Source organism: Lepisma saccharinum, chromosome 11 (genome assembly GCF_977018435.1).
Source record: "Lepisma saccharinum chromosome 11, izLepSacc3.1, whole genome shotgun sequence".
Lineage (NCBI taxonomy): Eukaryota > Metazoa > Arthropoda > Insecta > Zygentoma > Lepismatidae > Lepisma > Lepisma saccharinum.
In genome coordinates this window covers 17,578,831-17,596,248 of record NC_139239.1, presented here as the reverse complement: position 1 = coordinate 17,596,248, position 17,418 = coordinate 17,578,831, and the positions used below count along the sequence as shown (strand labels likewise).

Below are 17,418 nucleotides of genomic sequence, written 5' to 3'. Positions count from 1 at the left end.
TTCCAAATTAATTAAAAGGGGGATTTGTAAACGATATAACAAGCCAAAAAAGATCACACAAGGGAAAAACATTCACGTATGATAGGTATTAACAAAAGGCCCACACATATGTTATATTTGATATTCGACAATAGAAGTAAACCGTGAAGTCCAGTTTCTAAAATATCCAAAATATTTTTTTTAAAAGCGTACAATACGTAAATATTGTCTGATCGAACATAACAGCATTCAATAGAAAAATTACTTTTGTGGAAAACCAATAAGTCAATGGCTTACTACAGATGTATGTATGTATGTATGTATGTATGTATGTATGTATGTATGTATGTATGTATGTATGTATGTGTATATGTGTGTGTGTGGGGTGTGAACCTAATATAAGCGGCATCGAAAACCATACCTACGAAAGACCACCAATGTTGCATTAAAATCGACATGCTGAAAATGATGGTAATCGCATTTGTAGAATACCTCTTCTCTTTTAAAAAAAATCGATTTACCTTGTGCATATTATTTATTTACTAGTAATTATTGCAATACGTTTTCTATTAAAATGGGCCGAAAATAAAACCACAATCCGAGGCGGACTAATCAGCGGAACGCGTTACGATTCCAGAGGTACCAGGTGTAATATAATTAAGCCTTGTTTCCATATTAAAAACACTAAGTTGCTGACCAAGGCAGTTAATTAAGATAAAAAACCACTTAACAGGTAACGTTTCAACCCTGTATCAGGGTCTTCCTCAGACGAAGAACTAAACTACCAGGTGTGAACCCCGATAAAGATACGGGTGCTTGTCCCATCATCCATTTGATCAGTTCATCGTTGTGATTAAACCAAGAGGTAGAAAAACGAAGTAAAATAACCGAAATAGAATAAGAACAACAGCCGTAATTAAAATACAGGTAGCAAATATTAAACACTTCTAAATTCACATCATTTTACTGGAACATCACAAATGCATCTGCAGGAACTTCTCCGAAACATGTTCTTCTTAAGACGACACTGACGAAAAATTTATTGGAAATCAATCGTCAATTCTATTACAGATTGTCTCGTTAGAAAAAGCAATAAAGGAGAAAAATGGAAAGAAATATCCTATGCCAAATTGCTCACGTTTCATTTTATATTTTATGTTTGCATTTTGTAAACTTTCAAGAAACATTCTTCTTTTTCATGTTTTTCACATCAAAGCGATTCAAAATGAAAGGAAAGAAAAGGTCATCGTTAACCGAACATTTGTTTACATAGGCCACACCAAAATGACATTTTACCAGCGCCAATTTTTAAAGTAATATAGACGAAATACGGTCAATTTGTTTGGAATTACCAAACTGCCTAGCCAATAGTGCAAAACTTTGCAAAGGATACCACGCAAGTCATGAACTAAAAGATCAGCCAATTGCCTTTTTTGTTAATTAAAATAAATCAGTTTTCTTCTACTACTGAAGACTCATTCGCACACACAATTTTACACACTTGCTCAGAATTCACGAGAAAGTTAATGTATTTTGAAGCCTAAGACTACAGCTTTAACCTTATGATTAAAGCGCACATCACCTGCGTCTTGAAGAGAAATAGCGTGCTATAGTAGCTGCGTCACGACATGCAACCGTTACCGATAGCACAGAGAAACGTCACGAGTCGTGAATAGGAAAACTACTAACAGCGCGCTATTTCTGATCATTGCGGCTGTCCAATACATTCTTACAGATATTTATTTTAATTGACATGATAACTCACGTCACATGCTGATGGAGAAGATCGGAAGAGTCCGCCACGCCCGGTCGAAAAGAGCGAAAGCTGGCACCTGAAAGAGAAATAAATATCGGTTAAGAATATTTATTTAGATTTAATATACGCTACAATGTAAGAAACATAAGTACTACAATATAAAATTGTAATTCAGAAAATAAGTGGAACAAAACTGATATTCATTATATTATTACAGATCACACTATGTTCCTTCTCTTGTACAGTTATCATAAGCAATACATATGTAGCTCAAAGATGCACGTGTGTTGTATATAAATAAACAGAAAACGCATATACTACATAAGAAATACACTCTTGTCTACATAACATGGCTACTGTTTTAACTTTTAACAATCCAGATTACCACGCGATTCAATTATGTAAAGACCAAGAACACTACACGAAATTACAAGATTCAGGTAAAATTGTTAATGTTATATCACACAATAAGAGTAGTTAGACTAGTAGTAATTGGCAACCGAATAGAACATAAACGTCAAGGAGGAATTTTGCGAACTTGGTTTCAGTTGATCTGGAGGGAAAGGGAAGAAGGAGTGCTAGAGAAGCAGGGGAGGCCAAAAGTGAAAACCGTGAAGAACAAAAACTTTGTGCCTCTGCATTCACAATTGACTTCGGCTCGTATTATTCTCCTACCGTCAATGCAGGTAACGATCGATGTGACTTCTCACTCATTCTCCCGTTAGTTTCCGGAAGTTAGAAAATTCCAATACCCACGGTACAATGCACAAGATGAAGTTAAATTCTACTTTTTGATCACCTTTAATCTGGCATAACCGTACTGTTTCTAATTTTGTGTCAACAACCAAATAAAAATCATAATGCGAGAAATGATTTTTTCTACAGTAGGAATCTTGAAACTTTTGACCGATTTCGCTCAAATGCAATACCAAACCTCAGAGATCTAATGTTACTGCAGTTACCGTGATCACAAAATTGGGACCTGGTTCCTCCCAAGGCACATTCCCAAGGGTCCAAAAAAATGGTCTACACAGCATCTTGAATATGTCAAAACGGGGAAAAGGGTGACTATATATACATGGACATTTCGAACATCACATGTGGGTCTCCGAAGTAGTTGGTTTTTCATACATTTTTTCCCCTAAACTTCCTAACATCAAAACATATATGGCATACACTCGAATACTTTTTTATGGAAGTAAGCAGTTCACCTTTGTCATCTTGCATACAAAATTATTCAAGTTTATATTCCTGATGAAGTCAATGTACTGAAATGATATCGCAGTGTATCAGAAACAAATATGATAATGGAAATTGAAATAGTATGTGTTTTATGTGTGTGTACGTGTATTCAGATTACTCTAATGTGTTGTATTTACAAATTTAAAAGAGTTTACTTTTGTACAATATGAAAAAATAATACACTGTTTGGTTGTACTGTGAACCCAAGATATTTAGAAGCTCTTCACGACAATCCAAGATCTGGGTGCACGAAGCACTCTTGCTTCATTTCGAACAGAATGATCAATTGAATAGATTCGTGTTCAAAATAAACAAAATACGAAAAAGGGGAAACTATAGAATTTTCTTCCCACTATAAAAGGAATATTTATTACAAAAGCTGTCCATTTTTATTGAAAAAATAAACTTTTCTATTACTACAAGAATTCTATATAAGGATGCATGTTGTTTTCGCAAAGATCTAATATGACAGTAGTACCATTATAATTTTCCCAACTTACAATCAAGTTCTAATGTTGAAAATTACTGAATTATAAATATTAACTTTGATATTACACGTTCTCAGAGAGGAGAAAGTTCTCTACTCTTCGTCTTCAATTCTAACAACATAGATCTACACTCTACGCAATCGATATCACGAAGACGACACCAAAGGAATGGTTATTATGCAACTGCTTCGACGTAAACATAAAATGTGTACTCTCGATTCTCCAGAACTTTCATTCGTACATGCAGTATTGCAATCATAAATATTTTAGTTTGATTCAAACAGAAATAGAGCAGAGGAAACTTGACCGGGGAGGGTGGGATAAAATGAAGATCTACGACAAACGAAAACTTAAGATAGTTTGCTCAATTAGTAATTAAGTTAGAATATGCATAAAAAGGAACCAAGCCAAATGCAAGATAAACGGGTGTTGAGAACTAGAATGTTTACGATTTATATGGGAATAAAAATGAGACGTGAATCAGAAAGGAGATTACCTTTAAATGTTCGTACAGTCAAGGACACTGCCGGCTTGTAATGAATACATTGACTTTCAATTGAATCGTTACAAGCCGACAGTTTCCGTGACTGTACAAGAAAAATACTTGCAGAGGAAGTTTTAATCATCAATATTGGGTATTTTAACCATATTGTCGAGACAAATTCGAATCTAAAATCAAAGGAAACAAGATTTAATGCATGCTGAAAGAAAAGTACGGTAACCCTACCAAATGGGAATTTTTTAATACTTTGATTCGTAGAGATCGGTGATAACCATTTATGTATATGAATACATTATGTACATGTACATGTCTGTATGTATGTATATGTGTGTGTGTGTGTGTGTGCGTGTGTATGTGTGGGCGCGCGAACGCACATGTATGTCATATGAAACACGCCTTGCATATTGGTTTCCTCAATGCAATGAGGAAACACACCCTCCCACTAAAGCACAATTCTCAAAAACTGAGAGGCGAAAAATATATCAACTTACTACAACAAATGGATCAGAAGGATAAAACATTTTCACAACGTATCTGTTCTCTGAGAAGGGTATTTCTGCTTTCCATTATCTTGTTATCATGCCACTCACCTCATTAATTCATTTTGCCTGACACGCATATACACTGAATAGAACTTCCAGCTGACAACGAAGGCGAGACAAGGGCAGCCAAAAAACAGGCTTACCAAAATTAGATACTCGTGATAGAAGAGAAGGATGACGCAAACACCTCTCTAGTAATTCTCTAACAAACTCCCGACGAGAGATATAAAGCAATATTTTTATCACTGGCAACCATGGACGAAGCTAGAATGTGTTTAGAAAAGCACCCCACATAGTATATTATATTACGAGTTCCGTGGACCAAATGAGACTTCCTATAGTTACAGTTTCATTAGAATGTTAGACGAACTTATGTGGGCCAGGCGACTGAAATCATACCAGGGAGCAGAATTCGATTTCCGGAAAAATCAGAAATTTTGCTATGGCTTTCCAATTAAGCGACCGAGATAAAAAAAAGTGTGCAGATTTAATTAATACCCTCACATGCCCTTATCACTGGCTGCAAGTACAGCCAGTTGGGTAACTACACACTTAATTGTGTTTCACAATAAACTCTGATTTATAATTATGATTGATGTTGAAATTAACAAAGTGCGGTGTCAATTAACACTATTCCATAGATTCAATATTACGGTGATAAGTTCCTTAGCTAAACGGAAAATGTAAGGGTTTCTGCAAATTAGCAATACTATATTTCAGATACCTATGATAGAAGCTGAATCCAAAAAAATAATAAATCGAAATCTGAGCAAGGTATACAATAATTTATTATTACAGTGGATGGAGCCCCGCCAGCTTGTAATATACAGTTTCCACACTGAAAGGAGAGAATGGCTCGTGAATATAATGAACACCGGTTAAACACTACATTTCATGCTACGTATACTTGTGCTAAAAAAAATAAGGCAAATAGCTGCATATATTATTACAGAAATGCTTGCTACACTTCAGTTGTTTTTATTAGGGGGTTCACTTAAATTCTTAATACGCTACTTGATTTGGACGAATATTATAAATGAGACGAAGAGATGATGGAAATAACAACAAAACTAAATGCAAGCGTTAGGTTCCACATACGAAATGCAAAGTTTGTGAACATCAAAAATGTTATTTATTGTTACCACTTTTCTTTGCAATCAAACGTTTCTTTGCAGGAAATGATGTTATAAAAATATCCCACCGATTTTAATATTAGGAGAAAGCTGGAGGTTTTATCTTGAGAATGCGTATAGGAAATTCCTACCGTATGTTCTTAATTCGTACCCCATGACACGGAATCCCTAAGTGAGTATCCCCCACTTCTCTCTCTCCTTCCCTTCTACCAACTCATGGGTCAATGAGATTGATGAACGGGATCATATGGGATCGTGACTAACTGTTCATCGAAAGCAACTGGTGCAGATTCAGAAAAGATATGACTCACAATTGGATCGAAACTGTGACGTCATTAGCGCATATCAGTTCATCACAAGGGCCTTCTTTTCCCCCTAGGGTTACCAGCTTTGTATTGCAGATCGACGATCATTGGAGAACAATAATTCGCTACTTATGCTTTAAACCTCATCCGAAATAAGTGCACAACGTTTAGTCACTTCCTATTTATCAAACGTCCCACAACTCCCAGTATACAATATGTATTAGCTTGATAAGTGTATGCAATGAGAAAATGGCAATGTTGAATATATGAGGAAGACGGAACGTAGTTTTGGCCCAACCACCTCCACTACAGCCAAGACCAAGAATGTGAGAACCCCTACTATACCAATCTTCCTATTTACATTAAAGACAAGAGTACAGGTCCAGGGAATACATTTATTTTTAGTTCTAGAACAGACACGCAGTTGAGAAGGACAAAATTCACGTAAAATTGCCAAAATTTCAAGGCTAAAAACAAAAATTCTTATTAACATTTTACACCAAGCATTTTTGTAAAGATTCTTCTACATCTCATAAAGTGTATGAATAATTTGTTTAGTATGAATTTTCTAGAAAACAGAATTCTCCGAGGAAAGACAGGAAAAAAATCATAGAAATCAACTCGATTTTAGCAAGACGTATGATTGCATTACTTTTCATTACATACTATGAACCTTCTTTTTTTTTTTGACGATCTGGAATTTTTCCTAGGTAAAAATAAAAGTCCAACAACTGTGATAAATATACCACAGAACTTTTATGAAAGGATAATATTCATGGGGATTTTTTACTGACGCAATTTCTTATAGTTTGTGAAGAACATTCACGCAAAAATCACGTATAATTCCTGGCTGATACATTGGTGTGTGTGTATATATAGTCACGTTGATTAAATAATTTCTTTTGTATAATTCCCCGAAGAAATTTTGTTCACTGCGATAAAAGGGGGGTGGGCTGGCTGGCGAATCGCAATAGACGTGCTTCCATCCGAAGAAGACATTTTCAACCTGCTCTCTCTTTTAAAAGAGAGAGAGATAATTTTCTAACCCCGCAATCTGCAGCCAACGCTCCGAAAAATCGAAACGTTGTACAACAAAGAGGGAACGTTTCTTTGCTCCATCCGTTTTTCACACGAGGAACAGAAGTTCACTGCAACCAACCGGGGATACACCGACAGTAATCCAATCTTCTTGTCATTCACTAGAACAAACGACAGCTGCCGAACTCCTGACAACCAACTAGGATCAGCTACGTCCACAGCAGACTAACGAGAACATCGCAAGAGAACAAACAAGAAACTAATGTACCACAACGTGAAACTTTCATTACTATCAACTGTTGTTGCTTCTTAAGCCATGGTGTAATATGGTTTGAGAATTTTTGGAATTAGAATAAGTAAGTCGTGTCTGGCATCTGGTATAATGAATGAATGATTTGGTTTATTTTACTTCGCTTTTCTGCCACTTTTGTCTAGTTGCGAAGATGAGGGTAAATGGTGATAGGACAAAATGGGTGAAAAGACAAGCACAAGTGGACAGCACACAACACGGACCCCACAAAGAATTATACTCTGTGAGTACACGCCAGAGCCTCGTTAGTTTGCACACTCCAGGGTGTACTACGTGGAAGTGAGGTTGACATTTGGGTGTCTTCAGAAAGGGTCACCCCCTTTACACCCCTTGGCATCCATAGTTCATTGGTTCCAGATTACTTGCCACTCAGCATAAGTAGAGTAACCGTCTCGTACGTCCTTAGTTATTTTCTCGGTAAAAATGACGTTGGGTACAGGACTCATTCTAAGTCATATGTTCTTTCTAGACCATGTTATAGTCTTGCACATATGTTCTGTAGCGAAATTCAAGACACGCTCGTGTTCCCCACGAAGTTGAAATTTTAAGTTCCGGTGCTTTCCTAAATACGAGGGACGTTCATTAAAGATTTCCCCTGACCCAGTTCTAGTTAATGTAGAATACTGAAATTTTACGTGTGTAATGATACATATGTGCATAGGTCATGAGGTAATTTGCAATTCTGAACTCCTCTTAGTTTTTGTCTTACAAGTACTAAATTGAGACAAGGTGTAGTGATGGATCCAGTAGAATACCAAGCAGTCATCAAGTTTCATTACTTGAGAGGCCGCACACCAAAGAAAACTTTTGGTGAGATGAAAGTGACCCATGGAGAGGATGCCCCATCGTATGACGTAGTGAAGCACTGGCATCGTCAGTTCAAGTGTGGTCGGACTTCAGTAGAAACAGCCCCCATCCTCGGGCGATCCCAGTCAGCCATTGACGAAGACACCATTGGGCAAGTGAAAGCCGCCATCTTGGAGGATCGCCGCATAACCGTTCGCCAACTAGCTGAATATGTCAAGATCAGTGTGGGGTCTATGGAAAAAAATCATCCATAACCATGTGCACATGCGGAAGGTGTCTGACCGATGGGTTCCTTGGCTGCTCACACCTTTCCAACTGCAGGAACGAGTAACGTGCTCCCACGCTAATTTGACCATGTGCCAGGAAAACCAGGAGGAATTTTTTGACAGACTAATCACCCAGGGTTAAACGTGGGTCCATCACTATGACCCAGAGACCAAGGCCCAGTCAAAGCAATGAAAGCATCCTGACTCACCACCACCAAAGAAGGCCTGCGTCCAACCCTCAGCGGGCAAAGTGATGCTCATGGTTTTTTGGGACCACCATGGAGTAGTTATGATGGATTTCCTAGCGATGGGTACCACAATTACAAGGACATACTACACTTCACTGCTGCAGAAATTACGGAAGGCCATCAAAACCAAGAGGCGTGGCATGTTGACCAAAGGCGTCCGCATCCTGCAAGACAACGCTCCAGTTCACAACTCGCATGTTGTCCAGACAGAAGCACGGTCCTGTGGAAATGAAATCCTTCCTTATCCCCCGTACTCTTCAGACCTCGCACCATCAGACTTTCACCCTTCCCAACCATGAAGTCATTTCTGAAGGGAACGCACTTCCACGACGATGAGACGTTGATTTCTGAGGTCAAGCCATGGCTTCTGGAGCAACCTGCAGACTTCTACAAACAAGGTCTCCACGGGTACATAAAGCGATGGGAAAAGTGTGTGGCCATTGGTGGTTCCTATGTAGAGAAGGACTAATGTCTGTACCAATTTTCGTTTATCTCCGTCCATGGGAACTGGTTCAGGAAAAATCTTTAATGAACGTCCCTCGTACATTGACACGGTGGTACGCCTCATCTAATTTCTAACATACTATTAATAACATACACTTTCGCCAGCTCCTACCCATCGCATCAACTCCCTGCTTGCTGCCTGGGATGCGACGCGTCAAACTGAAAAAATCCTAAAAGGACCCTAAAGAAACCTCACGAACCAAACAGTGAGGGGGGAGGGATGGTACGAAGTTGGTGGACACTCAGAATAGAATTCTATATTGGTGTAAGAGTTTCGTGGGACGGATCGACAAGCAAGTTGTGCGATATAAGCGTGAGCGGACAGTGCATTGCGACAAGCGGGACGGACAGTTGTGACTAGTGCTGATGACGCCAACGTTGCTTCCTACTGAAGGAGGAAATAAGGTAAGATATAGGAAAGTAAGCAAGACTATAGCAAAATCCCCAAATCTAAGCATTTAATTTGCGCAGAATTTTCCTCTTTCCAGCTTGAACAGTCACAACGCCAATCGAGATATCCAGTGCTCCATCTAATTGATATCTTATTGGTCTATCAGTTCACGAATTTTCATATTTGACACTGTAATGTTTGACTGTTATTGGCAGAGAGAGAGAGGGGGGGGGGGATATCTTGATGTTTCTTTTAGTCAATAAAATTTTATCTTCCTAAATGTATTAATTTAGGTAATAAATAAATAAATATCGATTTGTTCGACTGTAGCTCCAACAGACAGGTCACTCGAAAATATTTACAACAATGCACGCATAAGTTCTTCAGTCTGTCTATTTTGAAGATTCGAATGCATGGCTTTCAATTGTTTGACTATCAGACAGACTGACAATACGATGATTTATGCCACGTTAGTAGATCTCGATGTGTACAGCAAAGATCTAGTACGAATATCAATTCCAGAATTTTTTTTTCAACTTTATTAGGCTCCGAAATATCAGCATGTCGTTTACAGACGGACAGGAAGATAGTTGCATTGAATTTTAAAGTTCCACGGATCATAAATGACATTGTGCACATACATGGAGATCAAGCCTACATATTTTTTTTCCTACTTGAGAAGTAACATGGAGAGGCAGTGGTCCAATCTATACAAAATAAAAACGACGAGGAAGAGCGTAAGAGGGGTAAAAGTGGCTGGAGCGTGGTGTTCGTCACACTTATCTGCTGGTCAAGCTCGACAATGTGTACAGACTTGAAGTATTGCCCTTTACAGCCTGTATATTTCCCCTGTGCAATGTTCATTCGCAAATCACACTCGAAAAATGCCCTAAAATATAACAGCTATTTCGCACTCGTGTAAACAAATAAACGCAACCTTTTAGATTGTCGCACTTGCCGATTAAGTAATAATGCCTTCGAAATGCATACTTTGATACATTTGCTTGAACAAGGACTCTCATTCTATCCACATTATACATACAAAATCCTCCCCCTTCACATGATACATAGGGCACCGCTGCAAAAGTGGTAATCCCCTAACTGCATCCCATCTCACAACCATTTAGAAGTTTGAAAAACCTGGCAGAAGAATATCTGTTCTCTAAATTTAAATTTATGGGCACGTTAGCATATAAGGGCTTTTGCGCTCGTTCCAGTACGCGTTGTAACCCCTTATCGATCACGGTGTTAAAAATGTGTGAAATTAAAAGCGTTCACGACAGCATCGAGTGTAATAGGGAGGGGATACAGAACAAATGGTATAGGAGTAAAGGCAGTGACAAAGAGAAAAATGATATCCTAAATTTGAGTATTTCTACTTATGAGCCGATCGTGCGTACGTACATGAATGAATGAATGTTAACCAACTTTTGAAAGATGCAACAAGAATATTCATGTTCGACAGAACAAAAAAAAGTGTGTTGGAAACAACCACAAAAAGAAAAAAAAAATTCTGATAACCAAATATTTGTTGAAATGGGCGGGGGAAAAATGAACCTTCCAACAGCAAAGAAACCGTTTAGTTACTCAAAAAATGTAGTCAAAATCACATTTTATGTTCATGATTATCAAAAAGCTTAACCAAACTGATTTTGTTAATTGAAACAAATCAGTTTTCTTCGTGTGTACGTGATCCACCAAAGATGCCCTACTAAATTCGTGGGTGTGGTGGGGGATGCACGTTTTAGTGGATCGGTTCCAACTTTAAATCTGTACGTCCAGCCGGGATCAATTTGTCTGTGCATATGAGGGGCAATTTACGTAAAACTATATGGAAAAGCCCCCCCCCCCCCCCGTTACTCTGTAAATAAACTTTCTCGCATTTTATTTCCACAGCAAGAAAAGCATTACATCTGCTCCAATATTCGGCAAGATCAATTCAAACAACATGCTTTCCAATTTCCTTCCGCGATATAAACCACATATCCTGGATCTTATGCAACCGTGCGAAACTTCACAGTATCGCTGGTTGCAAGTCACTCAGGCTCTAGCTGTTACGAGAGCATTTTCAAGTTATCTTGGTAAAACTGCGATGCCACATTTTGATAAAATAGAATGCAGCACCACGAGCAATATAAGAAAATATTTGAATTCAAGTAAATATAATTTCGTCGTAGATGCGCAACAAAATGAACGGAATCCTGTCTTCAACAGTCCTTCTCGACGTCAAAAGGCCAAATTTTAGAATTAAAAACAGGAAAACACTTTACAAATCTCCCCACCCCCTATTTGTGCAAGATGGGTTTGAAAGGTTCGCAAGCCTACTTATTTCTGGGTTGTGATTAAAGGCTTTTTCACGGCAGAAGGCTAATCGAAAGTACGTAGTTACTCGATCTATATTGGCATTCGAAGAATTCGATGAATGCCTGCCTCTTCAACAATCGAAAAAATCGATACCAAAAATACAATTTCCTGGGGCGATAAAAGTGACTATTCTGTTACTTGCCTGCCCCCCCCCCACACACACAGTTTGCCTCCGCACTCGAGGTTCGGTGCACTCCGTACTCGGCTCTGATTTGTCTAGGGGTATCTTTCTTTGTACGGTAATGCACGTGAGTTGCAACAAGTCAACATAATTATATTATTAACTACAAGAGACAACGGATAACCTTTGCGAAACCCTTTTGGTCAGGGGGATAAATTACCTTGTCCAGCAACTGTGAAATTAAAAACAGATTTTTTAAAATATTATCTATAGTTTAATTAACGTCAAGTTAAATACATACAAGCCCATTTTCACCGATAAAATTATAATTTAAGAGCTCTGAAAGTTTTCCCGTTTCCGAACGTTCATTTCTCTAATTGTCGGGCCAAAACTCTAATTTTGATGATGGAAATCTCAATGGTTTGTACCTGGACGCTTTACATTTCATGAATTACATCGGGAGTGCGCTTGTCACAAGGTAGACTCACGTTACTCCAAGAAACGTCTTAACAGGCGCGAGGTCGCCCGACGTGTATTTTTCTCAACACTCAAGGTGACAAAGTACTAGGCTGCCCGGCGGACCGTAATTACTTCAAAATAACATCCAGAACAAACTACCTCTTTACCTGTAAATTTGACACCAAGGCACTAGCTTGCCCAGCAATCCAATCTCTTACAGCATACGTTACGGGAGATCTGTCATCCGATCCGAACTGACCGAAACGAAACAGCCTCTCCCTTCCAAGTCACAGTTCCAACAGCCGACCTCCCCCACTCTCATCTGGGAGTTTTCATATGTTTTTTTGGCGTCTGTTGCCAACGGCCCTTCTTTCAAAATTTTTAATCTTTATCAGCTAAACTGCCCGCCGTTTTCCTTGAACGTTCGAAACACGAAGAAAGAACAGAGAGCTACATGGAATATATACGTACCTAAAAATGCACAATAAATTGAGTGACACTAAAAAAACATACATATTTTTTGTACACGTAATTACATAATTAATTAACATATTAATAAATATTTCAATAAGGAAAAAATCACTGTTGCCCTGACACGGGGCCAGGGTAACAATTCTTAACCTTTACACCTCAATCAAATAACTTCTCCAACAGTGTCAAATCGAACTTACTATAAGTAGGAGGGTTGGGGGTCCCTAAATGATTTCATATTATCATCACCTGTCCTCATCGCCGCGAGTAACTAAATGAACTGAAAGCGATGTTAAATGTTCAAAATAACAATCGAGAGATTACATACAGCATGAAAGTGCTGAAGATTACAACATGCTACTAAGAGATTACAGGCACGGCATGCTAAGAGCTCCTATTGCTAACACACTTCCCATAAATACAAATTAATTCTACTGGTCACGTGATAAAACGACCTGAAGAGTTATGAGAGGCCCCCTTGGGGACAATTTCTGCTTAACCAGACCTTGTAACTGTGCGTTTAACACATCATTCCTCGAAAGTGTTCCTCTTTCAGAGAGCAATTATTTTCATGTGCGGACGAAGGAGAGCGCACGATTTTTTAAAGAAAAATCAGCAAATTTCGTTTAATATAAATAGTGAAAATAAATTTCTCATGGCAACCTATGGTCAGTTTATCGCTTGCGCATCACATCTATGAGAATTAATTAAGGGTGTAAAGTTACATCCTGAGGAAAGACTAACTTGTTAATTTACGTACATACACAAATACGATATATGTATATGTATATGTATATATATGTATGTATGTATGTATGTATGTATATGTATGTGTGTGTGTGTGTGTGTGTGTGTGTGTGTGTGTGTGTGTGTGTGTGTGTGTGTGTGTGTGTGTGTGTGTGTGTGTGTGTGTGTGTGTGTAATCCATTCACATCTTAAGCATCACGGAACTAGTATGTTTTATAGAGTTCTCATAATTATAATTAGCTCAAGCACAAAATGTTCAAACTTCCAATGGTAAAACGTAATTATCTTATCTTTACTCAGCTATTTATTTCCATCTCACAACATACTTTACACCGGCACAGATAATTTTATTTTAATTTTTGTTATATCGATGTTCTGCCACTTCGTGAAATCATGTAGAATCTACAAAATCATAAATAACGAAAAAAGTCCAATATCGATTGAAAATCTGCAATTATAAACGCAAAAAATGAATGAAATAACGTTCTCTCCAATATTCAGCATAAATAGAGAAAAACTTTCGTAATGCAACCCATAAAGCACGGTCTTGATACAACCAACGAGTTATAACATAACAAGGAATACATTCTGTTTGAAAAAATAAAAACATCTGCGAAGAGAAAAAAATTCGAAACTATTTGAAAAACAAATGAGCACCCACTGCTACTCCTACCAAATTTATAACTTATTTCCTTTACAATCTAGTTCGTGCATTTTCTTTACTCGGATAACTGTACTAATGATAATCGGTTCACGGTAATTATCTCTTGCAAGTGAACAAAATATCTAAACAATAGTCTAGTCTGCACATTAATGAAATTACCTTACTTACTCCCGATCTTGTCAATGGAAATTACATTAACGAATATACAGGTTCATCAATATCTTTTCATGTCTCATGTAACACACAAACAAATCGGTGTCACTTTTATATGGTTTTTCACAAAAAGGTGAATAAAGTAATTCAATTACTGCCTTTCACTTTTTTGTTTTACAAGAAACAACAGCTTATTCAGTTCATCATGCAAGAGCCAACAGGTTTTCTTCATGGGCCTAATTTCAAAGTACATTCTGGAAATAACTTTATTTATATATATTTTTTTCGTACGACAGTGAAGAAAATGAGCACGTGTATCGATTGAACAGTTAGGAAACGGGTTTCCAACACAAACTTGACTGAAGGACACGCTACTGCCAAATATAACAACGACTACCAAATAGCCCATTCTGTTCCTGTATTATGAAACACGCGGACGTGACCGCAATGTATTATTTCGTGTGAGCAGGAAGAGTTGGAAGATAAGGAGAAATGCCTGGCAGCCTGGATACTGGCGTTGCAAGTTCGATCCGGATTAATATTTTTTTTTCACGAATCAAGAATTATGATTATCCACCTCCGGTAGTTGCTGGCAATTCTCCATTTCTTCCTAATAGCCTCATATTAATTCAGTGTAATAACGGATACGTTAAAAAATATATACGAAAGATAAATGAAGAGGAATAAAAAAAAAACATTCGTTGGCCCCATTTGGTTACAGAGTTTGAAGCAGTAATTGGAACTAACGCGCTACTTGTAGCGGCATTACTGTAGCTAGATACAAAATTTCCAGCTGCAGTTATGCTACAAAGTTCGCTACAGCTACATACTCGGCGTTTTCAAGTAAATTTTGTACGCAAAAGCAGTGTTTAGTGATATTTTTGCATCAGTAGAAAATAAGAAATATCTTCATGTAAGTGTGTAGAAGAATATGCTTAGTTTGTTCCTAGTAACAAGTCTAAATACCTTCGTCTTTTGCTCGTTCTGGTTTCGTTGTTGGCCACGATTGCCTCTGACGTTTTTCATTCAAAATACTACCTTCATAATCTTTTATTTTTAAATGAAATAATTGTTCCTCATAGAAATATGTTGATATACGAGGAGAAATAATCCTACCAAATTATTTTTATGTATATCTGTAAACATTATTTTGGATATAATCCTAATTGCAATTCTCAGATATCAAGTTTGAATTGATCCGACACATACCATTCTCAAAAACTAGTAAAAACAGGTCACAGATGGTAACACTGCTACCAAATATATCGAATGACGGGCAGCTTGATGATAAATAACGGAGACTATTATCTAGAAAGTATAACTGTTAAGGGCATCTTTTGATTATCCATACAGTTGTTAATTTTTATGCAAAAGTAACGAATAGCGCACAGAAGTAGCTGTAGCGAAGCTACTTTTAAAATGTAGCTTTCTGATCACTGGTCTTAAGGCAGCTTCGAAAGAGATCATGGAAACGCAAGAGCAACACAGCATCGCCCATCTTCTCGATTCCTTCCCTTAGGCAGTGACTTGTTGCATCTTCCCGCGAGTGTAACAATCCATAAAAATGCGCCGGTAAGCATGATATCTTACTAATTGCTAGTCGGCGTTCTACGGTCAAAATCGTGTGTGTGTTGTTTTGTCGTTGCTCACTGAACGACGTTAATCACGTGTTATTAATTGCACTCTCGGGAGCAATAAATATGTAACGTTCTCGCAATACCCGGTGCATGTAATGAGACTTTCAAATGTTCATCAAGCACACAAGAGGCTAAATGACTACACTAATCACTGTGTAAGTCAGAAATCAAAACACATTGCACTATTATATTTTTTCTTTGCCTTTTTCAACTGCGTTTTGAACACCGTGGGAAAATTCTGAACACATTTTGAAATAATGCATGCACATATGGTGCATCTCGAAGGTGTAAGTAAAACTAACGTAACGTATGTTCTGAATTCGGAGTTATAAATTTTCAAATCAAGAAAACATGAAGCTTAATTATTCTGCAATGTATTCGTTTCTTGTCTTGTTTTATTTGTTTTTAGAGACTGAACCTACAGTTTGAAGAGGGATCCGAACCACTATGCCCGCAGCGTTCACAAACCCGGGGCCCACGATTACGAGAAGATAGCGTTACCACTACGCCATCAGGGAGATCCATTATTGTAACATCTACACTTACACACTGAACTGCACAATGGTATTTTTGCCATGATTACAATATTACTTACCTGAAAGATATATATCCTTCATCTTGACCATGTTCTCACTGCTTGCACTAATGAATTAATTACACTATTAACTCTTGCCTACATTGTTTTAACTCACGATACAGTAAAAAAGATTGACTCACTAGCACTAAGAATACAGTTGCCTGTCAGTCACCATTATGTGCACGGAGTGCGCCACTGTTACAAGGAAGCACATGGGAGACGGGGGAGTCTGTGTCACCCTATGGAAGCCGAATGACGAATACGTCCAGCCCTTCCAATATTCCACGCCTGCTCTCTGGCTACGCTGGAGGGGAAGCAATGACGTCACCCGCTGGCCAGACGAGATGTCTTTCCCTTGCCCAGTGCTGCTCCCTACAAAACCGCATGAATGTTCTGAAAACATTATCAACACGCAAGCTGGGCAGCATTCGATTATACGGTAGGACAGTGACCCAAGACCCTACATTTCACTGAACTAGATTACGCAAAGTGCGCCGACCGCGGGAGCTCTTGGTGAGCACGCAGAATCTCATGACGGCGAACTTCAAAATTTTGACAAATTGCTCCTGTCGTTTGTCCCTGCCTACACTTGAAGGTGTTGTCTCTGTCTTTTCTTTTGTTTGTATTTTTCTCATTTTCACGCAACTTTTATCTATCTTCAGGTTAATCGCGACGAAGAGCATGAACGATGATTAGATTAAACTAAGGGACAAA

At 38.1% G+C, this 17,418-nt stretch overlaps 1 protein-coding gene across 7 annotated transcripts in view; it reads right to left on the bottom strand.

Annotated features, from left to right (window-relative positions):
- Window positions 1-17,418, bottom strand: part of LOC145994656 (uncharacterized) — a 314,233-nt gene that overhangs the window by 250,658 nt on the left and 46,157 nt on the right. For 6 of the 7 annotated variants that reach the window (XM_083130764.1, XM_083130767.1, XM_083130768.1 and 3 more), the window contains exon 2: window positions 1,745-1,811. The gene's annotated coding sequence lies outside the window, so the exon portion shown is untranslated. Of the gene's footprint in view, window positions 1-1,744; window positions 1,812-16,722; window positions 16,939-17,418 lie in introns of those variants that run through there. The other variant, XM_083130765.1, reaches the window with a different exon arrangement.